The 26,071-nt window shown below is 57.4% G+C and overlaps 1 protein-coding gene and 1 pseudogene across 1 annotated transcript in view; one reads left to right on the top strand and one right to left on the bottom strand.

The window, feature by feature from the left end:
- Positions 1-26,071, bottom strand: part of SLC6A1 (solute carrier family 6 member 1) — a 298,182-nt gene that overhangs the window by 200,095 nt on the left and 72,016 nt on the right. The gene's annotated exons all lie outside the window — the stretch shown is intronic.
- LOC130037715 (60S ribosomal protein L15-like) lies at positions 1,457-2,128 on the top strand (annotated as a pseudogene).

Genomic DNA, 26,071 nt, shown 5'->3' with positions numbered 1-26,071 from the left:
TTTTGGAGCCGACACTGTGGTGCTCAGGGCTTGCTCTGTGCCCTGGGGTCACCCTGGCAGTGCCCTGTGCTGTCCTGCCCCTTCTCGGCAGGCTCAGTGAGCAGGCCGCCCTCCCTGGCGGTGTCCCTGCCCTTCCCTGGCGCCCAGCCTGGCGGAGGTGACCACGGATCTCTCCCGCACCCTGTGACAGAAGCAATTTACTGTCTGGGTAGCGCGTCTGGGGCGCATTTTCACCTGCCAGGGTGCGTGCGAGGCGGAGGCAGCCCGCATCCCACCCCACGCACACTTCCTGCCCGCTGCTGCGGGGGTGGCAGTGAGTCGCAAGCCCGGGCAGGCTCCCGGGGTGGGGGGGTCCAGCAGGCACAGCCGGCTCGGTTGTGGGCGCCCCAAAGGACAGACAGGCTGGGGATGACCAGGCCCAGAGAAGACCCAGCTGCAGAGGCCAGTGACTTTACCAAGGCCATGGGCAAGCCGGGCATGCAGGGCTGTGGCCACTGGGTCAAGGCCTCCCTGTGCGGGGTGCTCAGGGGCCCCAGCCTCGTCTCCCTCTGGCCCACACCATGAGTACCTCCAGACATAGAGGGGATCAGAAACTCGCCTGGGTTTTTTTTTTCCCCCTGCCTGTCTCCGACACCTCCTCCCCTCCTTTATGAAAGGTGGCGGAGTTTTTGTTTGTTTGTTTTACTTTGGGTCAGATGAAATATGAACGCAATGTCGACTCACCCACCCTTCTCTACCGATTCCCGACAACATCTCTGAGGAGATGCGCGCCAAGCAGCTGGGATTCATGGACACATCGGTCCCCGCAGCTGAAACTCCGATGTCCGGGGCGGAGGGGGGGGTGGGGAGGCGCTTAAGCCAGGCTGCTGCACCCATGCCAAGGGCTCAGTTCCACAAACACCCTCTGCAGAGACCAAACTGCAAATAACTTCTGGTTCCTGGTGCCCAGGCTAGAACTCTGGGGTCTCGTCAGCATGGGAGTGGGCTGTCTCCCCCCAGGCTCCCTGTACTTCCGCCAGCTCTGGCAGCCACGTCCACCTCCCAGAGCCCCCGTCAATCATTGGCCCAGACCACAGACCCTGAAGTCTGTGGACCGAGGCTGCATCTCCTCGTCTCTCAACACTGGAATTCCAGCAGGCTCCTACCAAATTAAACAGGAAAGTAACAAAGTAACACTAAACTCAACAAACAGAAACAACAACCCAGAAGGCTCGACTAGCAAGAGACAGCCTCATTCTTCCACAGGGACTGAACCCCGTGATCAGATATAATAAGGTTTACATAAAAATTGATTTTCCCTTTATGCTTATTGATTTTAATATGTGAGCTTTGTCATCGAATCAATTTCAACTCTAGAATGGTATCAACAGTTGTGGCTTTTGTCTACATTAAAATAAATTCTTAAGAAGTCTTTAAAGAGTCCTTCTCGTTGGGCGGCAGCCATCAATAAGCCAAGATGGGTGCGTACAAGTACATCCAGGAGCTCTGGAGGAAGAAGCAGTCGGATGGGATGCGATTCTTCCTGCGAGTGAGCTGCTGGCTACTGTACCGCCAGCTCTCAGCACTGCACCGGGACCCCCGGCCCCACCGGGCTGGATAAGACGGGCAGGCTGGGCTACAAGGCCAAGCAAGGCTATGTTGTTTATCGGATACGCATGCACCATGGTGGTCACAAACGCCCAGTGCCGAAGGGTGTGACCTTTGGCAAGCCCGAGCATCACGGTGTTAACCAGCTCAAGTTTGCGCGAAGCCTTTAGTCTGTGGCGGAGGAACGAGCTGGATGCCACTGTGGGGCTCTGAGAGTCCTGGACTCTTATTGGGTTGGTGAAGATTCCACGGACAAATTCTTTGAGGTTATCCTCATCGATCCATTCCATAAAGCTATCAGAAGAAATCCAGATACCCAGTGGATCACAAAACCAGGGCACAAGCACAGTTGGAGATGCGAGGGCTGACATCTGCGGGTTGCAAGAGTCACGGCCTTGGGAAGGGTCACAAGTTCCACCACACCATCGGTGGCTCTCGCCACGCACCATGGAGAAGGTGCAATTCTCTCCAGCTCCATCGTTACCGCTAATGTAACATTTGTAAAATTCTTACCTAATAAACCACTTAGGAGAGAAAAAAATGTTTTTAAAGATAAGGGGCTGAAGCAATAGCACAATGGGTAGGGCGTTTGCCTTGCACGTGGCCGACCCGGGTTCGATTCCCAGCATCCCATATGATCCCCTGAGTACCACCAGAGGAATTCCTGAGTGCAGAGCCAGGAGTAACCCCTCTGCATCGCCGGGTGTGACCCAAAAAGCAAAATAATAATAATAATAAAATAAATAAAGATAAGGGGCTAGAACAATAGCACAGCAGGTACGGCGTTTGCCTTGCATGCGGCCGACCCGGGTTCGATTCCCGGCATCCCATATGGTCCCCTGAGCACCGCCAGGGGTAATTCCTGAATGCAGAGCAAGGAGTAACCACTGTGCGTTGCCAAATGTGACCCAAAAAGCAAAATAATAAATAAATAAATAAATAAAGCAGGCCGTTTAAAAAAAAAAGATAAAATATAAATGCCAATAAGCACACTGGAATGAACAGAGGACTGGAAGGGAAGCACCAGACGGGAGAAGAAAGAGGTGATCTCCCACTTGGCCACAAGAAATTGTGTCCCACCTAGTTATGCCCCCTTCCCTCCTAACCACCACCTTCATTATTATTATTATTATTATTATTGAATCATCGTGAGATACAGGGTTACAAAGCCTTCATATTTGAGTTTCAATCATGCAATGATCAAACACCCATCCCTCCACCAATGGATACTCTCCACCATCAATGTCCCCAGAACATTCCCCCTTGCCAACCCTTCCCCTGCCTCCATGGCAGACAATTTTCCCCATACTCTCTCTCTACTTTGGAGCATTATGATCTTAAATACAGGTACTGAGACCAAACCACCAGCTTGACCTTTAAGGAATCACTTCCTGTGTCATTCGCATTTATGACCCGAATGTGTATGCCAGGCACGCTACTTGAAGCACCTGAAAAATCTACTCGGTCTCCCAGAGAAGGCTGGACCCCTCCCTTGGAGAGGAGCTCCAGCAGGAGCAAAGGCCGGGAAAGGAATTTCAAAGACCATCAACTGCTCCCAGGTCTACCCCTTGACACCTGGCGTTGGGCCCTTGCCAGATAGAAACTCTGTGTGGGGCAGCTTGGGAGACAGCCTATAAAAGCCAACTCGAACAGAGAAAGCACATATACTGGCCCAGCCCATGTACTGTGTTCGTGTGTTCCCTGAGTACATGTGTCGCCCGGATCTCCCCTCTTGAGATGTGGCCTTTCATGCTTCCGTAGCTAACACTGAGGCGTGTGTAAGGGCTCTCTCTGCCTTTGGAGAACCCTGCGTTCGCTCTGGGGCACGTTACTCTCCCTTCCTCCCTCCCCTTCCTCAAAAACCTCCCAATAAAATCTGTTTTTACTTCAAAAAAAAAAATCCAGGCTGGAGTGATAGCACAGCAGGTAGGACGTTTGCCTTAGATGCGGCCGACCCAGGTTCGATTCCCAGCATCACATATGGTCCCCCGAGCACCGCCAGGAGTAATTCCTGAGTGTATGAGCCAGGAGTAACCCCTGTGCATCGCCGGGTGTGACCCAAAAAGCATAAGTAAATAAATAAATAAATATCCATCAGGCCTCTTGTAACTGACAGGTCCCCCACCCAACTCTTTTATTTCCTGGATACGTTCGTAGGAGAACCCGGGGTTTGACCACAGCACCCCCTGGTCTGACACGCTGCCCAGCACATTTGGGGTCAGTCCCCCTCCCGGCTTCTGCCCATCTTACACCTAGCAGCTCATCAGATGCCCACCCCGACCCCAGTTAGACTTCTCATGAGGTATGGCATGGGGGACTTGAACACAGCAGGAATCCACTGAGCGCCTGTTTCGTGCCAGGTGATGCTTCCTTTCCCCGGTGTTGGACTGTGATCTAACAGATAAGATGCAATCTGCCCCCGCACCAGTGACTCAAAAGCTTGAATGTATTTTCTCTATCAAAGTAACCCCTTCAGACCTCCTGTTTGTCCATCCCCAACATACAAAGCCTTGCACCCCTTCCATACTTCGACTCGAGGGCCCTCGCCAACGAGAAATCATCTTTGACTGGAATTGACAGAAAAATCAATCAGTCAAAGGGTCGAGCGGCCCCACGGGGTCCGTTTTGCTCCGTGTAACACTGTGGAGATGGAGAAGAAGCAGTTTGGGCAAATCTGCTGACATCTGTATCAGGGGATGAGCAGAATTTCCAGAAGCAAACTCTCCTCTTGAGGGACAGTGGACAGCTGGGCGAGCCTCCCAGCGAGCCTTCACATGCCCACCTGGTGGTCTGGATTAAGGGTCTTCCAGTCCCACAGGCAACACGTGACAGGCCCCCTGCTGAACCCACAGTCCCCCCCCCCAACACACACACACTGACTTGTATGAGGAGATTCAGCTGAGTGCTGACTTGCTTTGAACCCCAAACTCGACACTTCCTGTGGTGCATTCCCAGTGGTTAGGCTCTGCTCTGATGCCTCATTCACTCCCCAGCCCTCGCTCTCGGCACCCCTGCCTCTCGGCAGCCCTGGGGCCCGGCACTGCTGGCGTGTCTGGGAGCTGTGTGTGTGTGTGTGTGTACACCCTTCGGGCTTGTGTCAATCAATCCCCGCAGGGAAGCTTTTTCTCTCGAGGCCGGGCATGCAGGACCAATTGGGAGCGTGAATGAATGAGGTTTCTGGAACCAGCCTGAAACCTCAGGTGCTCTCAGGATCTGAGGAGACCCAGGGAAGGCCCTGTTGTCCATGGAGGGATGGCGAACACAGGACCGAGTGCTCAGGGCCACTTCTTCATCACCACCAGCAGGACGAGAGCCAAACGGTGACAAACGACCCAGCAGACGGCTGACCGGAGCGTGGAGGAGGGAGCATTACCACAGCAAAGGATGTGGTGGGCCAATGTGGATCAGTGTCCCAGTCCTCCAACTGGACTTGGCAGAGTCCGTTTCCCAGGCCTGTCCCCGGGGAAGTCTCAGCCCCTCCATGAAATATGTCCTTCGCTCATGAGAGGCCGCGAGAAAAGAATGTAAGTACAGCAGTGACTCATCAGAGGGAAACGGACACCGTATCCGAATGGGAAAAGAATTCATCTGAAAGCGACAATTTGCTTCCATCTGTCTATCCACATGTCTATCCATCTGTCTGTCTATTCGCCCACTAATCCAGCACCCATCCATCCTTCCATCCATCTCTCCGTCTATCCATCATTCATCCTTCCACCCACTTATCTGCCCAATTCACCACCATCCTTCCTTTTCCATCCTTCCTTTTCCATCCATTTATATATCTGCCCATCCATCTTCCTTCCTTCCTTCTTTTCTCCCTCTCTCCCTTTCCTTCCTCCCATTCCATCTATCCGTTCATCCAACCATTCATCCCGCCACACATCCACCTCTATCCATTCATCTCTACACATCCACCCATCCACCCATCCATCCATCCATCCATCCATCCATCCCCATCCATCCACCCATCCATCTATCCAACTATCCACCCACCCATCTTTCCATCACCCATATACCCACCATCAACCCATCCACTATCTTTCCTTCCAGATATACATCCTCCCACTTGTCTATGTCTCTATTCATCTATTCATCAATCCATCCACCATTCCATCTACACACCTGTCCATCCACCCATATGTTGACCCACCCACTTATCCATCACCCACCCCATCCCTGATCTTTCTTTCCTTCCATCCACCCACCCACCCACTCACCTATCCATCCAGAGCTGCTTTTTCTCCCTATTTGGACCACTTCAATACCTTCTCGTGCACTCTGCCTCCTGGAAGGATGGGAACCAGCTTCAGAAGTCCCCGCTTCAGGGTTAGAGCAATAGCACAGCGGGTAGGGTGTTTGCTTTACATGTGCGGCCAACCCGGGTTTGATCCCCAGCATCCCATATGGTCCCCTGAGCACCGCCAGAAATAATTCCTGAGTGCATGAGCCAGGAGTAACCCCTGTGCATTGCTGAGTGTGACCCCAAAAGCAAAACAAATAAAAATAAAAAGAAGTCCCTGTTTCCCTTGCCACCGCAGGCATAAGAGGCAAGAAGTCAGCCCCCACCACTGGGACTCAGAAGTGCCCCCAGCCAGCAGACAGCAGGAGAGTGCCCTGTGGTGCTGGGACGACCCCCACTCAGGTCTTCCATGACCCCAGTGGCAGCAGCAGGGGGCCACACACCCCACCTGCTCCCCAGCTCTGGAGCCGGAAGGACCACTGAGGGCTCCTGAAATGCAGGTCTAGAAAACCAGGCTCGGCTGAGGGGGAGGGGGGAGGAGCAGGAGTGTCCCTGATGCTGAGACGGTGACCTGAGATGTGCTGCCCAGTAGCAGGGGCAGCCCCCGGTGTCCAACCTGTCATGGACGAAGAGCACCGGCAGTGCCCCCCTGGTCCTGTCTCCTCCTGGGCTCCTGTCCCGTCCAGCCCGGGTAACTCAGAGAGGAACGTCCTGCGATTCCAGCACAAAGGCCAATCCCTTGCCGGGAGCATCCAGGCTGACCTGGGTTTGACATCTGGGTCATGGCCCAACGGTCCAGTCCTGACACCACAGCTGCTACCCGAGGGACAGTCCCGACCGGATAGGGAGGCAAAGGCTCTTGTAGAGAAAAGCCCTTGGGGGTTACAAGATCTAATTCAGGCTCGACTTGTCCATCGTCCATAGCAGATGCAGCCTCTCCTCCAATCACTGGGAAGTTCTCAGTGGTATTTTTTTAAATTAAAATTCACTGAAAAAGGGGAGCACTGGACTCAACCCTCCTCCTCAAGGTGGCCTGTAATAGCAGGCCCAGGGAGGGGGGGTCTCAGTCGCCCCCCCACCCGGGTCCTCGCTCTTGCACCCCTGATCCTCCTGGGCCCAGCAGCACTGGGGCGTGAGCGGATCTGTGTGCCCCCTTTAGCTCCTGTTCTCTCCTCTCCCTTTCAAGGTGGGCTCACACCAGGCATCGCGGCGGGAGGAGGGGGGCAGAGGGAGGGAGGCTGCACCAGCCCCCGCTGGACCCCGGGTCCCTCTCCAGCACTACTGACCTCCCGAGTACTGTCAGCCCTAGTGAGCCCTGAGCACTGCTGAGTGAGCAGCACTTGGAAACTTGAACCTCAAGGTCCACACAGCTAGGCGCGCCCCCTACCCTTCACAGGAGGCCCCTGCAGACACAGAAATGCAAACCAGAGCTCAAGGGGCCTCCAAAAGGGGACGGAGGGGTGCGGTTTGCGAAGACGCTCTGCGAGGAGGGGCACCAGGGCTGGGCAGCCTTGGGCCGGCTGGTATAGAACTGCCGAGCTGTGTAGCCACGTCCTGCTGGCAAGGCCTTGGGAGCTGGGCAGAGGGGGCGGAGACCAGGACACCCCAGGAAGGACCAAGCGGCTGCCAGGGCCAGGAGGGATTGGAAGGGAGGCCAAGAGCCTTGATTTTGGTGCTCGGATCCAACCATTCCTGAAGTCCCTCTGCACGCCCACTCGTTCCTCGGGACCCCTCTGAGCCCACAGGAGGAAGCCTCGTTTGAGCTGCTTCTTGTCGCCGGCACCCCAGAGAGGTGGAGCGTCCAGCTGTGGCCTTCTGAAGTGCAAGAGCAGTGGGACAGCCATCGGGGACGCTTGCTGGCACCGCGTCCCCAACGACGCAAGCAGAGGTGGCCCAGGGTCCGGGCGGAGGGAAGGGTGCCCCAGAGCAGGCAGCTGGTCCCCACGGACTCCTTTGCACAAGCGCCACAACTCACGCTGGCCGGGGGCCGTCCCCGCGTGGGGGGCTGGGGCACAGAGTGCAGGACCCCACCACGAATCAGCATCTTGGCCAACGGAGAAGCACCTGGTGGAAACGAGGGACTCCCAGAAAGCACCCCTGCACCACCTTGCTCTGGTTGGGAGCCGGCGGGGGATGCCTGGTTTGTCCCTCCTGGAAGAAGGTTGGGACGACCCTCTGAGACAGCTGGGCACTGTGGCGGGACATCCCGGGGCGTCTCTTCCCAGCAGCCCTGGGGGCATCCTAGGAGGGAATGGAGCCCCTTGGGCGAGGTGTGCAGGCAAACGTGGGCATATACGCTGACACTTGTCTCTCCCCAAGAAAAGGCTGGTTGGCACAGTGGTGCACAGATTCCAGGACGACCTGGCGAGAGAGCATGGCAGAACCTGAGTTCGGGGGTGGGGGGGGCACTAAGGGTGAGGCTCAGGTAGAGAGTCAGGGTGAGGGGCTGGAGCGACGACAGAGCAGGGAGGTTCCTGCCTCGCACACACCTGCCCAAGGGTCCATCCTGACACCTCATGAGGTCCCCTGAGCCCCACCTGTGGTCCCTGGGCAGAGTCAGGAGTATCATGCCCTGAGCATCACCAGTGTGGCCCCAAAATCCCAAATAAAAACTTTTAACTGTTTTTAGTTTTTGAATTCACTTCCCACGCTGTGTTCAAGGTGGTTGGTCCACCACGCCTTGTGAGCTCAGAGTCACCCCTGGCAGTGCTCAGGGGACCAAGCACCTCGTGGGTGGGGTGGGGTCTGCGTGTGAAGCTGGCTCTGGAGTCCCTGGCATCAGCCTCTCTGTCCTCCAGAAGCAGAGGACACTCACACGCCCCAGGTGCTGTGGAGGGCCAGCGGCCATCATGCAGGGGACAGTCTGCCCAGTGTCCTCTGGGCCGGGCCCCCACACCGGCTGGGGACTCTTCCCGCCAGACTCCTCCAGGCTGTCCCCCAGAATCCCACGGCCTGTCATTCAGACCCCTCAGCCCTTTCAATCACCCTACTCTCCACTGTGCCCACACCCGCAGGGGGTGTTTCCACCAGGAAACGCCATATGCACGCATGTGTGTATATGTGTGCGCATGTGGGTTTATGTGTATATGTGTGTATTCATGTATGTGTATGTATATGCATATGTGTAGGTGTGCATGTGTGCATGTATGTATATGTGATTTTGTATATATGTGTATGTGGTTTTGTATATATATGTGTGTGTATGTGTATGTGTGTATCGGTATGTGTGCATGCATGTGTATATTTGTGTATGCATACATGTACATACATGTATGCATGGTTTAGAACCTTCCCCATCCCAGCATGCCACAGGAGTGACCTTCTGTCTCTGTCAAACCCCATGCTGCCCCAGGTCAAAGCGCTTTCTAACCAGTCACACTGACCCTCTTGGGGTTCTCTTCTCTCAGATTCCAGAAGACTCCCACAGCTCGAGCACCCCCAAACAGCTATGATGCCCTTCCCTGAGGGTCCCCGGAGTCATGACAGGAGGACACAGGCCGGGTGAGCTTAGAAAAGGCCTGTCCCCTGCCCGGTCAGGGTTTTCTTGCAGAAGAGCCCGGGTGAGTCTCACCTCTCAGACAGAAGGAAACCCCGCCAGGCGGGCACCCTCCTGGCCAACTCAGACAAACCAGCAGAATAGTTAAGACCCTTGGCAGGGAACACGAGTCAAATAAGGAATTTAGACTCAGCTGTCCTCCTCAGTCCCAGAGTTGGGGCTGTCCCGACCCCCCACTGTCTGTTGCTCTAGGCCCCTGACCTCGTGGCTGAGCTAAACCACTTGTGAGACACAAACAGTTTATACGCGGGATTCCTGGTGCCGTGGGCGGGGCATCCGCAGCAAACAACGGGCCCTGCCCTGAGCAACACGGGGCTGCCCATGGCTGTTCCCACCCAGCAGCAACAAGGTGGTCTGGGGGCAGGGGCCAGGGAGCAGCAGGAACCAGGGGGCAAGGTGGGCCACACCTCACAGTGCAGCTTCCTGGGACGCAGTTCAACGTGGGTGGGAAGGACCTGGGGCCTAACCCTGAGGGGACCCCCAGCTGGGCGAGGCCAGACTGACTGGCTGGGAGGGTGGGCCCTCTCTCTGCCTCTCCTGACCACCGTGAGGTTGGGGAGGGGATGTGCCTTCCAGGACAGTGGGCGTCCCCGAGCTGGGCGCCGCCGTGAGTAGGGGCTGCTGGCGCCCACACGGAGACCCGGGCTGACTCAGAAACCACAGGATGCCCTGAGCGTTTCCGCTCTCTGAGGAGTCGCTCGGGGAACCCCTCTGGGCCAAAGGGCTTTGCGCTCTTGTTTTGGTCGGCCATTTGGGTCAGATTCATAGTCTGATGCTCCACGGGTGACACCACCCTAGGCGTACACTCCCCCCAGTTCACACGCTCGATAAATAAAACTTCAGCCAAGGGCGAAAGTGGAGGCTTGGAAGGCCGAGAGAGTCGGCAGCAAACGCCTGGGACTTGAGGTCCCTGGCCCTGAAGCATTTCCATAGAGAAGCCTTGAGCACTTCAGATGGGAGCCTTCCAGCCACTCACTGACCAGTGCTCACAGATCTGGGGGCTTTCAAACAAGGGACTGTGACTTTCTCGGGGATGCAGACGGGTCCGAGGCAAGCTGGGCGGCTTCCCGGGCACCCAAAATCTAGTCACTGTGGACGGTGGGGACAGTCTTTTTGTTTTTGTGTTGTGGAGGGCTATGCCTGGCAATGCTCAGGACTTATCGCTGGCTCTATGCTCAGGGGTCACTCCTGGGGGTACCCAGGGATCCCATGGGGTGCCGGGGATTGAACTCGGGCTGGTCTCATGCAAGGCAAATGCCCTCCCCACTGTGGTATTTCTCCGATCTGAGACAGTCTGGACATACGAAGTGATTTGTGTGCGCCTGAGCTGGGCTCCACTTGTGCCTACCAACCAGCAAAGTTCTACACCCTGCAGCAAAAATGAAAACAGGACTCCAGGACCGTGGGAAACAGGAGGAGTGACTCAGGCGGAGGGCAGGGGCTGGTCACCGAGCCTCTCAACGGCCACCCCGTGCTCTGGACAGGGCTCGTTTCACAGGTGACCAGCTCCCTTTGTTTTCAGGACTGGGAAATGTAGGGGAGCAAATTTCTAAAAATCAGAGTCCGACTGTGTCCCCTGGTTCTCCCTTGGCCAGACTGAGACGGAGGGCAGAAAGACTTCTCACCGGATCGTGAGTTTTTAGCCAAAACGACTTTCTCTTCTTTTCCCTTTTTCCATTTGAGCTCGATATTTGTGACTGTTGTTTGCCACTGAGACAAGAATCTCAGCAAGGCTGCGACTGAGGGAGATGCCCAGCCCTGCCCAGCTGAGAAGGAGGGGCAGTCCCAGGACAGGAGGACGTTTGCTCTCAGGGTTCTTCCGACTCCCGCCCTGGTCTTGGAGCTGGGGGCAGGGCTGAGAACGGCCCTGGACATCCGTGCAGGGGGCTTGGCCACCGACCCCATCCCCGGAGACCGAGTCACCCCGTGTTTCCCTTCTGCACCCCCGGCCCCTGCCAAGTGTAGCCACAGCCATGGGCAGAGACAGCAGCCACCTGAGGGGGAGCCTGGGAGCCATCGACGCCCCATTACATGGGGAAGACCCGATCCCAGGGGACGCCTTGTCTGTGACCTCGTCCCTCTGCTCCCACAAAAGGTGTTCTGGGCCTGAGGCTGCCACCCTGTCACTGGGGCACGGGGCACACACAGGGCTCCCAGGTCCCACCACCAGTGTCATGCAGCATGAGAGAGACAGAGACAGAGACAGAGCTACAGACAGAGAGACAGAGACAGAAAGAGACAGAGAGACAGAGACAGAGAAAGACGGACAGACAGAGATAGAGACAGAGAGTGAAAGACAGAGACAGTGAGACAGAGACACAGAGATAAGAGAAAGACAAAGAGATTGAGACAGAGAGAGACAGAGAAAGAGACAGAGACATAAAGACACAGAGAGACAAAGACAGAGAGAGACAGAGACAGAGAGAGACAGAAACAGAGATAAGAGAAAGACAAAGAGACAGAGACAGAGAGAGACAGAGACAGAGACAGAGAAAGAGACAGAGACAGAGATGAAGAGAGACAGATAGACAGATCCAATGAGAGAGGGCTGGGCAGGGAGTGACCCCAGGCATGGGGGTTGGGGGGTACCGAGCTCTGTACCCACAGTAGACAGGAGGGCTGTGGGCCCAGACAGGACAAGGGGAGGGCACAGCTTCCTCAGGGGAAGCCCGGAGGAGCTCCAGGGGCCCAGACAGGTGGGCTGGGGCCCAGACGGGAGTACCGGGGTCACTGGCTCCTGTACCCCCATGCCGTCCAGCACCTCTAGGCTGGACAAGCTTGTGCTGAGGGAAAGCAGGACTAGCTCTTGATTTTTCCGAGAAAGATAAGCATGATTGTCAAAGGGGGGGGGGCAGAGCAATAGCACAGCGGGGAGAGCGTCTGCCTTGTACGCGGCTGACCCACGTTCAATCTCCGACATCCCACAGGGTCCCCTGAGCATGGCCAGTAGTTCCTGAGTGCAGAGCCAGGAGTAAGCCCTGAGCAGGGCCGGGTATGGCCCCCAAAAAAAACCTTTTTTTTTTTTTTAAAGCAATGCACAATTGTGTGTGAGCTGTGAGCGGTCCATCCCAGTGAATCCACCCTTCTTGGGCTCAGGCCCAGGCCCGGCCATCTGGGACTCCTGACGGGTGTCTGTGAGACCCGGCACCAACTCTGGGCACCTGCATCAGATCCCCCGACTGCTCTTCCTCAGAACCCGGCTTTCAGAAAAGCAGGCATGAGACAGCTCATCTCCAACAGAACTCACACCGCTCACGCTCCGCAGGTGGACTGGCCGGGGCCGAGAGCTCAGGGGCCTTTTCAGAAGGGGAGGGCACAGCAGCCGCAGACACAGCCCACAACAGCCCGGCCACAACCGGCCCTCGTCCGCCTGCCCAGCCCCCAGACCGTCCAGCCCCACGGCTGCTACACCCCTAAGTTCCACAATCCTGTCGGCCCCATCAGGCCCTGCAAACTCTGTGGGGAGCCGCAGAGAAGCCCCCAAGTGCAGGGAGCCTCGACCCCAGCCCAGAGGCCCCTCGGACAGGGCTGCAGTGATGCCAGTGAGACGCAGGGTGAGACACGCGGGCTCCTAGGGATCAGGGTCCGAGAATGACATTTGTCTCTACCGTAACCAGCAACAAGAAGCAAGTTCATGCCCGCGAGGGGCAGGCTGGGGCGGTGGGTGGGAAACTGGGGACATCGGCGGAGGGAAGGTCACACTGGTGGCGGGACTGGGGGTGGGACACTGAATGCCTGAAACGACTGTACTATGAACAACTTGGTAAACTGCGATGTTAAAAAAAAAAAATGGAAAGGGGCTGGAGCAATAGCACAGCGGGTAGGGTGTTTGCCTTGCACGTGGCCAACCCGGGTTCGATTCCCAGCATCCCATATGGTCCCCTGAGCTCCGCCTGAGTGCGATCCAGGAGGAACCCCTGTGTATCGCTGGGTGTGACCCAAAAAGAAAAAAGATGGAAAAAGCAGACACGAGGCCAGTATTGCTCAGGGAGCTAGAACAAGCATAAACAGGAAAATATTCGTTCCCCCTACCCGTGCTTTCCAAAGTCAGCACTGTTAGGTCTAGTTTAATCTGCTTCCTTCCAGTCTGTTCTTTCTATAAATCACAAAAAGCATGATAGATACATATGTGTATGTTTCTGCATGTGTATATGGACCTTTGACATGAACATTACATCAATAGCGTGCAGACTTAAATGCCTGCTAAGATAAAACGCCGTCTGCACAGTTCCAGCGCCCAGCCCTCTGCTCTGCCCTTAATAGGACATCGTGAGTCTGGTTTTCCCCCAAGTCATTCTACATTCTTTAAAACATGGTTTTTAATGGCTCCCTATGAATTCCACCTTAATGGCGGGATCCTAATGTGTTTAACCTTTCATGGCCCCCTATGAATTCCACCTTACAGATGGGTTCTGATGTGTCTGCCCTTTGGCTCACTGTAGGACCATCCTGGGTCTTCCTAATATTTTAATGTATAAATAAAATTGCAGAGCATAGCCCTGCCCACGGGCCTCCATGCACGCACCTCCTGGTTTCTTTGGGATAAATTCTTGTTAAGTGGAGCCTCATGAGCGAGAGGCACGGATATGTTATTTGGATTAACTTGTTCTAGTGGCCGTACATGGGTCGGTAGAACGGACGAGGCCCTGCTGGTAGATGCTTTCCAGAGTAGCCTGATGGAAAGCACAGTCTTGTCCATCTGCAGCCTCAAAATTATCCATCAGGGCAGAGCGGCAGGACAGGGGATAACGGACTCGCCGTACGTGTGGCCAACCCGGGTTTGGTCCCCGGCACCCCACAGGATCCCAAGACCACCAGGAATGACCCCTGAGCTCAGAGCCAGCAGTAAGCCCTAAGCATCGCCGGGTGTGGCCCTCCCCTGCCCCCCCCCAAATACCACTATGTCACAGTTCCTCATCCCCCTCCGCCACGATAGGAGCCTGCTGGATCCTTCCTGAAACAGGTGACTGTGCTGTTGGAGACAGCATGTTTCCAGGTCGTCCACTTGGCATCTTCATCAGCAAAGACATGGTCCGTGGTTAGAAGCAAGCTGGGCACACAGCACTGACCCTGGGGTCAGAGGCCTTTGGAGGCAGCCCCCCCCCCCTTTCCTGAGGTCAGAGATCAGGTCTGGAACTGTGCAAGACCAAGGGTGAGGGGAGGCCAGTCACACAACGGGGAGCTAGCTGGGAGTGGGAGCTCCATTGGCAAGTCTCTGGATGGGCCCATTTTACAGAGGGGAAAATCAAGGCCAGAGGAAGTCTCTCAGCCACTAGGACAAGCTGGTCGGGCCTCCCGATGATCTGATATCATCACGGCTGCTGCTGAAAGGACATCCCTCAGGGCAAGTGACCAGTCTGCAGTCCTCAGCCCTCACTATGATGCACAGGCCGTGGTTGTGCCGGGACACAGCATCCCAGTGCAACAGGGAGGGAAACTGAGGCGCACTGGGGCGAAGGGAGCTCTGAGGTACCTGCGGCAAGTGATATTTCTGCGCCGTTCTCTACTGGGAGGTGGGAGAAGTGTGCTCACGGGCAGACTCAGCTGCAGATGAGACCGAGAAGAGAGCCACGCCTGCCCGCTGGCCATTCGGGTCATGCTCCTGGGACGTTTCTGGGGCACGCACCGGCCACCCCTGCAGGGTCCAGACGCAGCAAGTGCGTCCAGGAAAGCGCTCTGCTCCATCCCTCCTGTAAGCAACGTCCCCCTGCGGCTCAGCCCCCGGGGCAACGCACACTTTCATCTAAGCAGGCCTAGAGGCAAGAGTGTGCGACCTCAGACTTTCCAACCACCCGTCACACTTGTGCCATGTGTCTGCAGATGAACTCCTTAAGAAAAAAAAAATAGGGGGCTGGAGCAATAGCACAGCGGGTAAAGCGTTTGCCTTGCACACGGCCAACCCGGGTTTGATTCCCAGCACCCCATATGGTCCCCTCAGCACCGCCAGGAGTAACTCCTGAGTGCAGAGCCAGGAGGAACCCCTGTGCATTGCCGGGTGTGACCCAAAAAGCAAAAATAAATAAAGCTAACTTTCTAAGAAAAAAAACAAAAAACACCAGAAAGTATTGGTTTGGGGGTCACAACCAGTGGCTGACTCCTGGCTCTGCACCCATGGGTCACTCCTGCAGGGTTCAAGGTACTAGAGGGGGTGCTAGGGACCAAACCCCGGTCGCCTGCGTGCAAAGCCAGCATCCTGCCTGCTGGACTCTGTCCAGGCGCTGCAGATGAACGGACAGAACTGGAGCCGGCAGACCCGGGAAGCATGGGGGGAAGCTGTCTGAGGCCTGGAGAATTCTCCTGACACGCTCCTTGCTGTTGGCCATCTGGGAAGACGCCCGTCTGTACAGCCTCAAGCCCACCATCCTGCTCGTGGGGCCTGCTGGTCTGGGAGGTCGTGACTGCCACTTAAGTGACATTTGTTACAAAGAGGCGAGCGAGCATCCTCCTTCCTGTGGCTTCCTCCCGTTTCTGTTTCCTGTGCTCACGTGTTCCGGAGGTATTTCCCCAGTGAGGGATGAGTTTTTCTTCCGGAGTGGCAAGTGAACTAGATAGTAAGAAAATTAGCTTCTATCGGGGAGCCGTGTTCTGGGGGATGCTATTTTCCAGAAGACTCATTTCTCCTTCACCTTCACTTACAGGAGGACGATGAAGACACTCAGATTTCCAAGATGCTACAATTTTATCCATCACGCTGGTGTATTTTTGATTCTAGCCAAGCCCCAGATGGGCCTTCTTCCCTCCTGAGATGCTCTTTGAAATCTCGTCTTCCTTATGTGGTTGCCACTTATCTTTTATTTTTCATGACAGTTTCGATACCCCGGAGTTAATTCCAGGGGCCGGCCTGGGGTCATTCCAACCTCATCTGTCCAGCGTCTGTCTTGTCTCGGTGCTGTCACCTGCCACACACACACACCGAAATTTCCAAGTGTCCACGGCAATCTCCATTTTCCCATCTGCCTGGTGCCTCAGCCCCATCCACACAGTCACACGCCAGCCACGTTTCCAGATGCAGATCTCTGCCCTGGGATGGGGGTGAGGGCGTGGTTAGGGGCGACCCGCCGGCACAGCCCCACACACCCTCCTTCTGCAGCAAACAACACCCATGCCAGGGCTCAGATGGGCAGCAGGGGTGCAGCGCGGCTGTCATGGGTCACTCATAAATCTCCAATCTGGATGTTCTTCTCCTCCTCCCCTGTCTCCCCGGCCCTGGAATCCCTCAGAGCAGTTTCCTTGGAAGAGGAAAGGGCGGGAGCCACAGAGGGCCGGGAGCCCGAGGACAGGGCTAGGGCCGGGAGGGGCCCTGATTCCTCTGGCTGCAGCTGAGAGGGCAGGCCAGGCCGTCCAGGCTGAGGTCTCCACGCCCGCCCCAGCTCCCCCACCCAGGCCGCTCCCTGGCAGACAAATGTCCATGCAGAACCACCATCTGCTTCACCCAGAGCAGCCAGGCCGGGGTCCCCACCTGCAACACCTCCCCACGCATCCCCTCCGCCACCCTGCCCCCTACACGCGCAGACTCCGGCTCCCAGGGGACCCTGGCTCCCAGGCATCACCCGCTGTGGCCACACCAGGGTGGCTGACCCCCACAGGGGTGAACACGGGTCCCGTTTTCCTCACGAGCAAACTGAGTCTTAAGAACAGAGAAAGTGGGGCTGGAGCGATAGCACAGCAGGGAGAGCGTTCGCCTTGCATGTGGCTGACCCGGGTTCGATTCCTAGCATCCTATATGGTCCCCTGAACATGCCAGGGGCAATTTCTGAATGCAGAGCCAGGAGCAAACTCTGTGCATCTCTAGATGTGGCCCAAAAAAAAAGTGGCCAAGTCAGACCCTGGGGCTCTCTCGCCTGCAGGCTGGCCCTCAGGGGCCCAAGGCTCAAGGAATGTCTGCCTGGCAGTTGGCTCTTTTGATGAACTTCATCTGGGCCGATGTCCCCAGGAGCAGGTGCTGGAGAACAGAGGGGACTCATTCCAACCCCCAAGGGCCAAGAGCAGCAGTGTACCAGGGTCTATGGGAAGTTTTTTTTTAATTATTATTCCTAGTTTTGGGGTCTCACTGACCATGCTTGGGCTCACTCCTGGCTCTGTGCTCAGGGGACCATCTGGGGTCCCGGAGGTTGAACCTGCCTCCACCACACGCAAGGCCAATGCCCTCCCAGCTGACCAACCTCCCTGACTCCAGGGGAAGTTTGCTTTCCTTCACTGGGCACAGAGCAGTGAGCACTGCCAGGGGTGGACCTAAAACAAACAAAAGGAAACTTCCCCCTGGGGCTGGAGATATTTGGGGGCTATCCCTGGCAGTTCTCAGGGCTCTGTGCCCAGGCGTCATTCCTGGTGGGACTCAGGGACTGTGCTCAGGCTGGCCTGGGGTCAGCTCTGTGCAAGGCAAGTGCCTTCACCTGACCCATGTCTCTGGGTTCTCATGGCTCAGGGAAAGCTTCTCCCAGGAGGGCAGGGGCTCTTTTATCATCAAGATAATGAGCAAACTTTCAGGTGCCCAGTGGACAGCTCAGAGCCAGGCTCCGACCATGCTCCTCTCTGCTGGACGATCATTTTTCTTTCTTTTTTATTTCTTTTTTTCTTTTTTTTTGGGGGGGTCAAACTTGGTGATGCTCAGGGGTTCCTCCTGGTTCTGCACTCAGGAATTACTCCTGGCGGTGCTCAGGGGACCCTATGGGATGCCGGGAATAGAACCTGGGTCAGCCGCATGCAAGGCAAACGCCCCACCTGCTCCAGCCCCGGACTGTCACGTTTTCAGGCTGCCTCTTTGCAAAACGCACTCAGACGTGAATAACTTCTAGTGCCCTGGTTATGGCTCAGGAGGGAACAGAGTCTGCAGTGAACGGGCAGTGGCTGGTCAGTCAGAACTCCTGGGGTCTGTGTCCACTTCGAGGCTGTCAGAACCCAAGCCACATGGGCGGCAGTGCTAGAAGAGGGCAGGTGGTGAGTTGGGCACCGGGAGGGCCGCGGGGAGCTTGGGGGCCCTGGGGTCTGCATTTGCTGCTGAGTCTGCTGGCTCCGGAGACCCTGGCCCTCACGCCCTCCAACAGGCTCATCGGAGCTGAGGATGCAGATAAGGGACCGGGCAGCCAGTGGACAGCCACGGGCAGGTCTGTTTCAAAAGCATCTTTGGGCTGAAGAAACATTCTAAAGGCAACAGGCGATAAGGGGGAGGGGGGATGCCCTGGGGATCATGCCCAGGGCCATTTAACTCATCACAATTAGCCCGTCCCTCCCTGCTGCTGGGAACATTAACCGTGACAGAGATCCGGGAACTGCGAGGAAGGGCCTGTGTCGGAGAAAGCTGGGCTCAGAGGCAAGAGGGAGGTGAGACCCCCCCCCAGGCCACAGCCTTGAAGGAAACAGCCGACAACAGACCCCTCTGTGGCGAGGAACACTTAGGGCCACCGCATCAGGTTCTACCTAACCCATCTCTGAGCTGTGCCAATCCAGACAAATGCCCTAATGTCTCTGTGCTTCCTCTTTCACCTGGGTAGCCTGGGGATGGGTCCCGGACTGCATCTGGGTGGAAGGAGATACAGGGGACTTAGCGTGATGCTTTCCAGATCGACTGAGTGACCTTTCCACGACGATTTGCTTTTATCAATGGTCAGATAAAATGGGGTTAGGGCGGGAGCCGGAGGCGGGCACAGCTCGGCTATTTCTAACCGCCTGGATGCGGGAACAACCTGGGTACCCCTCGACGGGTGCCGGGGAGGAGGCGGCATCTGCACAGAGAATATTCTCGGCAGCAAAACCTGGAGCAGCACAGATGGAGCCCGCGGGCATCCCGTTAAGTGAATAAGCCAGGAAAGACAAGCCTGGCGGGAGAGCACTCGCGGGCCAGCGAGAGGCAGACACACCCGAGTGAGCCCAGCAGCTCTTTGACCCAGGGAGCAGCCGTGTCAGCGGGAGGCGTCGGGAGGGGGACCGGGCAGGGGGTGAGCATATCGGAGCAGAAGGAAACTAGACTGGGGGCGTGGCTATGACGTCACCGACACAGATGTCAAACTTCCTAATGCTGAATCACAACACTCAAAACTCATATAAACCGAAGAAACTCGACTGCACACCAGTGTCATAAACCAACACTCCACTCTAGAAACTGTATCTATATATACATACATGTATCTATATATATATACATATACATATATAGCAGAAACTGTAACTATATATATACATATATATGGCTGGAGTGATAGCACAGCGGGTAGGGCATTTGCCTTGCACTTGGCTGACCCGAGTTTGATTCCTCCGCCCCTCTTGGAGAGCCCGGCAAGCTACCGAGAGTATCTCGCCACACGGCAAAGCCTGGCAAGCTACCCGTGACGTATTCGATATGCCAAACACAGTAACAATAAGTCTCACAATATTACTGGGCCCGCTTGAGCAAAAATCGATGAACAACGGGAGAACAGTGTGCTATATAAATATGTATTTGCTCCAACACATACATGTATCATGGTCACGGTCCTCCCATTGTTCATCGATTTGCTCGAGCGGGCCCAGTAACGTCTCCATCGTGAGACTTGTTGTTACTGTGTTTGGCATATCGAATACGTCACGGGGAGCCTGCCAGGCTCTGCCGTGCGGGCGAGATACTCTCGGTAGATTGTCGGGCTCTCCGAGAGGGGTGGAGGAATTGAACCCGGCTTGGCTGGGCCAGCTGCGTGCAAGGCAAATGCCCTACCACTGTGCTATCGCTCCAGCCTTTATATATATATATATATATATATATATATATATATATATATATTTGCTTTTGGGTCATACCCAGCAATGCACTGGCTCATGCACTCAGGAATTACCCCTGGTGGTGCTCAGGGAACCATATGGGATGCTGGGAATTGAACCCAGGTCGGCTGCGTGCAAGGCAAATGCCCTACCCACTGTGCTATTGCTCCGGCCCCTAGAAACTGATATTATAACCCAATATTCCACGACATAAACCACTGCTGGAAAACAATACTCCCAAGGCAGAAGCCAAGGGTCGCCGCAAGCACTGGTACTGTTCTGGTTGTATCTATACCATAAACCCACGTGCCAACAAAGGGACCCAACCCAGGGGCCACAAAGAGAGCACAGTGGGCAGGTCACTTGCCCTGCACGTGGCCACCCCGGGTTCATCGTCCCTCATGGTCTCCTGAGCACGGCCAGGAGTGATCCCAGAGCACTGCTGGGTGTCACCCAAAAACCATTAAAAGCAAAAAAAAAAAAAGGACCCCACCGAGCAGAAGGCTCTTCACTGAGCAAATGTTTCCTCCCACGACCCCCTCTGAGTGAGTGTTTCTCCCCCCAGAATGGGGGCACACTTGCCATGGGGACTCCCTCACAACGATAAATGGAGCTCACCACTCCCCAAGTGCTGTGTAAGCCACCTTGGGGACAGGGTGAGGGGAGGGGGACACCGAAGCCCACTGCCTGCCCCCTCATGAGCGCACTGAGATTTCTGACTTGCACACAGGATGGGGGAGACAAGGGTCAGTCAGGGGTCTCAGGGACAGCCCGGGGGGGGGGGGAAGGGACCTGAGCTGACCCTGTGGCTCTCACACAGCGAGTCTGTGCCCTCCTTTCCCACGGAGGGGGCCCCTGGAGGCGGCACGAGAAGGGTCCTGGGTATGGAGAGAGGCTACGGCCTCCAGAGATGGACAGCGGTCAGCAGGCAGGGCCAGGGCGAGGGGGTAGCACCCCACAGCCCACGTAGCAGGGAGGGGCCCGCGGAAGGAGCAACACACGCGAGGGACAGACGGACTCGGGCTAGCGGGGGGCCAGGAGCCACGGGAATGTCCTGCTCTGTGTGAGCCCATGGGCCAGGCCAGTGCCCACTCCCCCAACATGCCCTCCCCCTGCTCCTGCAGTAGGGGAGCTGGAGCTGGACCCCTGGGGAACAGAGCCCAGGGAGGGGGCCAGGGGACCATCGTGGTCCCCAGAAACTGGGGCTACCTCAGACAAGGGGATATCTGAGTTGGGTCTTGAGGGCTGAATAGGAGTTCCGAGGTTAAGCGGCTAATGAGTCGTGGGGTGGTGCAGGGTGGGTGTTCTCATCTTCACAGGGTCCTCTAGCTCTGGATAACAGCCTGGGGACTCCCAGTCTGTTAATGCCTGGAATTCCATCCTTCGTTTTCCTAAGCACCGTAGAAAGTGCGCCCGCCCTTCGGGGACAGACAGTCTCTGGGTAGGGTCCCCCACGGGGCAGCACCCTCCTCCTCATCCATCCTGACTCTCTGCAGGCTCAGCCCACCCATCCCCAAGCCAAGCGGGAAGCCGGGGTGACAGCAGCAGGCCCGAGGGTGCCAGGCCCCCCCACCCCCAGGGGCAGGCTTTCAGGGACTGCTGTCCGGGCAGGGAGAGGGGCCCCGAGATTGGGGGGAGGGGGCTGTCCAATGCAGAGCCGTTTCCTCCGTCCTGGCTGATTTCAACACACCTGGACCAGGCGTGTGTGCAAAACCGCACACAAAGCCCCGCGACCGGCTCCCGCCGACACCCCCTCACCACACCGCCCGCCCCGTACTCTGCGTTTGCAAGACGGCCGACAGTGGAACTCAGGGAGGTGACAGGGCTGGCGGCCCCTCCCGGTCCATCGCGTGCTGGCCAGTGAGCTGCAGTCCAGCACCCCTGTCTCCGTCATGCTGCTGGTCACTGGTCACAGCGGCCGCTGCGTCAGCGCTCGGCACGTGGGCAAGCCCGAGCGCTGGGGGTGAGATCTGCTGTCTCTCTCCCTGCCTCCTCCGTCTGACTTGTGCGTTATGGCTGTAACAACCTCAGGATGTGCGGGTGGATTACACGGGCCACATCCGAGTCACAGTCTCAGGGGAAGAGGCGGCCAGCCCTTTGCTCTGAGGGGACAGCAGCTCCAGGCTGAGACCACACCGGACAGTGACCACACCAGAGAGTGACCACACCAGACAGTGCCCTCACTGGACAGAGACCACACCAGACAGTGCCCATACCAGAGAGTGACCACACCGGGCAGTGCCCACACCGGGCAGTGCCCACACCGGGCAGAGACCACTGGCCATTAAGTGTGGCTCTCACCAACCACCATGCTCTCTCTCCAGTGCTCCAGCCCTGTGCTCTCCCTCCAGTGCTCTGAGAGTTATGGCAGCCCCCGAAGCCTGGTCTGGATGAAGTGTGGTCCCAGGCAATATGGTGTTTATCCCTGCAAACTCGGGGAGCTGGAGAGGCCGGAAACAGAGTGCCCAGGGCAAGAGGCCCCCACTGTGGGGCAATGGGGCCCCAGAGAGGAAATGGACATCTTTATGCCCAGAGTGTCCACGTCCCGACTGGAACGTGGTTCAGAGGCGCGTCCCCGCACGTTTCCACGCGGACACTGGCATCCCAGAGCCGGACACCCCGAGTAGACACCTGCAGTGTCCCCCACGAGGCAGGGAGGACCCCCCACCAGACCTGGGAATTGTGGAGATACTTGGCTATTAGCCCTTGACCAGAGGGGCAGAGGGCAGACCTTGTCTCCCAGTGTGGGAAGTCGGAGGGACAGTGATGACACCAGACAGTGGGCTTGGAGCAAACACAACCTGGTCGCCAGCAGGAAGCCACCCGGGAAGGGAGGTGGGGTTCAGGCTGGGGGGTCCACTCTGGGGGGGCGTGGTGCTGGAATGTTACACACACAAAACCCCATCATTAAGGGCACTTAACAGAAAGGCAAATAAATCATAAAAATGTTGGCTGAGGCAAAGTCAAGCAGTGTTTAAGTAATGCAGAGCTCAGAGCCTTTAAAGGGATGCCGTGAAACAAGTGTCACCTCCAGCTTACATTTTTCTAGTGATGGATGAAATCAAGATTTACCAGCCGGTCTGTGGCACTTCCTGATGTGCAAATCTTATGCCATGCACGCCCCTCTCTCTCTCTCTCTCTCTCTCCTTCTCCCTCTCTCTCCCTCCCTCCCTCTTTCCCTCGCTCTCTTACTCCCTCCCTCTCTCTCCCTCCCTCTCCCTCTCCCTCTCCCTCTCCCTCTCCCTCTCTCTCTGTCTCTCTCTCTCTCTCTCCCCCAGGGCCCCTTCGGTCAGCGGCACTGCCAATACACCCATTTCTCAGACCCAGAGACTGAATCAGCTTCACCAAGAAGTGAGAGCCGAGAGGCTACGGTCAGCCCAGGTCAGTCCCCGATTCCCCCAGCACCGCAGCCAGCCCCTGGGCACTGCAGGGCTGACCTCTAAGCAGAGCTAGGGCTCAGCCTAGAGCACCATCTGGTGTGGCCTCGCCCCCCAAAACAGAAGTGACATCATAGACGCCAAAGCTCCGGGAGTCGCCAAGGGGCGTGATCTTGGCGCTGCTAGACACAGTGAACCCCAAAACCTTCCACCGGGGGTCCCAGGGCACGTCTGGAAAAGGCTCTTTGGCCCCTCTGCCCAGATCCACCAAAGCCCTGCAAAGGGCCCGTTTTCCCTCAACCCGGCCAGGTCCATGCCCCGGAGCGTGGGAACGGGGGTCCCGGGGGTCTGAGCTGCAGCTGTTCCACGTGTGGATCTAAACAGATGACCTGGGGCAGCCCGCCGGCCACGGACACACATTCTATCCGAGGGCAGCTCTGGCCTCGGCTGCTCTGCCCAGCAAGCCCCGGCCCTGCTGTGCAGTGGGGAAACGGGGGTGCTCGGAGGGTCCCATAGCCCAGCGGGCAGGGCGCTTGCTTTGCACATGGCTGACCAGGCCGAATCCCAGTGTCCCATCTGGTCCCCTGAGCCCCGGACACAGGCTGGCCCTGTACCCCCGTCTCTTCTCTCTCTCTCTCTCTCTCCCTCTCCCCCCTCCCCCTCCCACTCCTTCTCCCTCTCTCTCTCTCCCCCTCTCTCACAAGCACGTTCAGTTCATCCCTCCTTTCCTCAGAAATCTTCAGTGGACCCACAGCCCAGTAGGCAGGGTGCTCGCTCTACACATGGCTGACCAGGGCCCAATCCCCAGCGTCCCATCTGGTTCCCTGAGCCCCGCCAGGAGTGGTCCCTGAGCACAGAGCCAGGAGTCAGCCCTGAGCATCAACAGGTGTGGCTAAAGAAAGGAAAGAAAAGAAGCCAGGGGCTCCCCAGTACCCCCCAAAACCAGTTCCCCCGCCAGCTCTGCACGGCCCCTGGGGACAGACGCTACCCCTTTCTCCCAGGAGGACACCAGTGAGCCACCGGCTGTCCCGGGGGGACGTATATGGGCACGTGGACGAGTGAGACCTCCTGCCCCTCTGGGTGACACAGAAACCAGCGTCTCCCCACCAGCCTGCGTCCCTGGGGGAGCAGACCCCAGGGAGGTGCTCAGAGGGGCTCAGACAAGCTCCCTTGGAGCACCCCTCCCCCCTCTGAGATCAGTGATGCTTAGATGCACCCTGGCAGGCTTGGGCGCCAAACCCCATCCTGGCTGGGAGGCTGGGAGGGAGGGAGGGGGCTATGGCTGCGTGCACCCCAGGAGCACACAAGCTGGGGTCACCCGGAGGCAGGGCAACGGCCCTGGCCGCACAGCAAGAGCGGGTTTCCGGAGGACATACAGGCCACCAGGCCATCGGGTCACCTAGTCTCCAGTGACTCTAAGCTCGGGGGACAGCTCAGTGGCCAGGGCAAGGGCGGGCCTGGCACAAACTAGAGCCGAAACCCGTCCTGGGCACCACCCGGTATCCCCCAAACACGGTCAGGGTGGTCCGAGAGACCCCCCACACTGCCAGCCCAGCACCGAGCTGTCCAGCCAGCTGGTTGAGCATCGCTGGGAGTGGCTGCCGGGCTCCACTGACCACCACTTGGGAGGTCAAGAAGGAAAGAAAAACTGGCGCTGTGCCCAGGACCCCAGCGACCCTGCCGCTCCCACCGGGCGTGCAAACCCCTCCCCTCCTGCCTTGACCCCGACCTCAGGCTCTGCCTCGCCCCTGCCGTCTCTTCTGCTGGGCTCACCACCTTCCCCGCAGGATGATGTCACTCTCAGGGGGTGGGGGTCCACCCTCGCTCCCGCCCCCCAGGGCTGAGTGCAGAGAGGGGAGCTATGGGTCTCCGGGAAACGGTGGTGAAGGCAGCCCCCCGGAACCCCCCCAAACGGCGGTCGGTTTGCTGGAACCTTCCCATGCAGGGAGACAGTCCAGGCCACCTGCTCCTTTCCTGGGTGACGTCTTAAGTCCTGCCACCAACCCTCCAGGGACAGTCAGACACACTGAGACACACCACAGACGCGACAGAGCATGAGGGGTGCCCACGGCCAGCCTGGAGCCCGCCGAGACGGGGACCCTGGGTGGGGTGGTCCCTCCTCTCACGGTGCCCAAGGACACGGGGCTGAGGGCCACCGCCCCTCCAGCGTCTCCCAGCGACTCAGAACTAAGGAACAGCTGGCCGGACGCCCAGCCCTGCGGGGCAGGAGGGCTGGTTTCCAAGAGAAGACAGTGCCCAGCCTCAAGCAGGCTCTCAAGACGCAGACAACAGGGGTGCGGGCATGAGGGAGCACTATGCCCTGGGTACCTGCATAAACAGGCCCGGCCGCCTGGAACATACGGGCTGAGGGGGACAGGGCACCTTGACCTCACCCCACTCCTGCATCTGCCCACCAGGTGGCACCAGGTCAGAACACCAGGCAGGGCGGCAAAGGATCCACGGGGGTAGGGGGCGCCGGAGTCCCCTCACCTGCCACTCCTCCCTCGAGACCCAGTCCCCGACATCCTTCCATCTCCCCAGGGGAGGACCCGGCACTTGCCCATTTTACAGAGACAG

This window comes from Sorex fumeus, unplaced genomic scaffold, assembly GCF_029834395.1.
Source record: "Sorex fumeus unplaced genomic scaffold, SorFum_2.1 ptg000072l, whole genome shotgun sequence".
NCBI lineage: Eukaryota > Metazoa > Chordata > Mammalia > Eulipotyphla > Soricidae > Sorex > Sorex fumeus.
This window is presented reverse-complemented; position numbering and strand designations above follow the sequence as displayed.